Below are 1,501 nucleotides of genomic sequence, written 5' to 3'. Positions count from 1 at the left end.
ACGCCAATTAGCACAAATGGTAAGTTCCGACAGTGCCTACAAGTGTGCCTACTGGCCGCTAAATGGCAATACCGGTTTCATATGTATACACCTGGTAGAAGGCCGGCGAGCCCGAGAAGAGGCATCTGCCTCCTCTACCGAGGACGACGCGTACCCCTGGCGGAAGAATTCACTGCACAAAGAAGAGAGAAATCCAAGCTGGCAAAAATAGCGACGCCGAGGTACGGGGAATTGGCCTTATTCCCATGCTTCCGAAGTATTGCGTAAGCGGTTCCAGGAGCATCGGTTGGCAGGTAAGGAGTTAAGGTTTAGTGGGTAGGTGCCATTTCGGTATGTCCCACACTCACCGTTGAATCGCAAGCATGTGGATGATTAACCAATTTTAGAGCTCTAGATAACTCTTCTCCACTGTGATTCAAAGCAATTTCATTCACTCTTCTGCGTTTCGTCTTTTCGGATCCTTCTTCGAAACTTAAACGTGGACGACCTTTTTTAGAAACGATAAGTAGAGTTAATGAATTAACTGAAGAATCAACGGAACCATCTTCAGATTGTGGTATATTTTCTTGGGTGTGATTGAATAATACTCTAAATTCACTTTGTAAAAATTCAGTATTTTTTCACATAAAACACTTTTTATCCTACGAACCTTGGAGCATTTTCTATTGTACTGCGGCAAAAAGCTGTCGATCAATTTGCGTTTTATATCCATTATCTGGACATCAGAGAAGAAGCTTGAAGATTTGATGCTGTCTATGATCATGTCTAATTAGCTGCTTCTTTCCTGTACTTCATCATCATTCCACATCATCTCACACAATAACTCATTTTCCACTTTGCACTCCATGTTATGGATAAACCGATATTAGAGATATGTGACCGAGATAGAATACGATTTGCTTTGAGTAGAACTTCTGAGTATCACCAAAACGGAAACAACTGACAGAACAATTCAAGAGAAAAAGTATATTCAGTTCCACGTTTATTCATTTCTTCTTAAAAGATGCAAAACAGAAACAAATGACAGAAGATTCCAAAATTCTTCTCGTAGAATAATATATTCAAGCGAATCTTTCAATTTCATAGGCTTATAGGTATAAATCATGCAAAGGTAAAATTAAGGAAGTAAAAAATATTTCCAACCTCTTTCATGGTTGCAATTTTGACGTTTGGTAGACAAGCTAGAATATTGCCATCGAAAACGTTTTTATATCAATATATCCAATTGCATTGACACTAAAATAAGTGAATTCGATTGTATGATTTCTTTATAACAATGATAAATGTTGTTAGATGAAAGTCAGTTGTGCACAAATTCTATTCTTTAGATGAAAAGAAATGATTCCGCATAAAAGACAATTTTTTTATGCATATAAATGCCAAATAAGTGAATTTGTTTATAATAATGACAAATGTTGTTTCATGGAACTCTAATGTGGCACTTCCCATTCTCGACAATTGACTCAATTTCCCTAGGAGCATTTAGAGGAGCGATATTAAG

The sequence above is a fragment of the Belonocnema kinseyi genome, chromosome 10 (assembly GCF_010883055.1).
Source record: "Belonocnema kinseyi isolate 2016_QV_RU_SX_M_011 chromosome 10, B_treatae_v1, whole genome shotgun sequence".
Classification (NCBI taxonomy): Eukaryota; Metazoa; Arthropoda; class Insecta; order Hymenoptera; family Cynipidae; genus Belonocnema; species Belonocnema kinseyi.
This window is presented reverse-complemented; position numbering follows the sequence as displayed.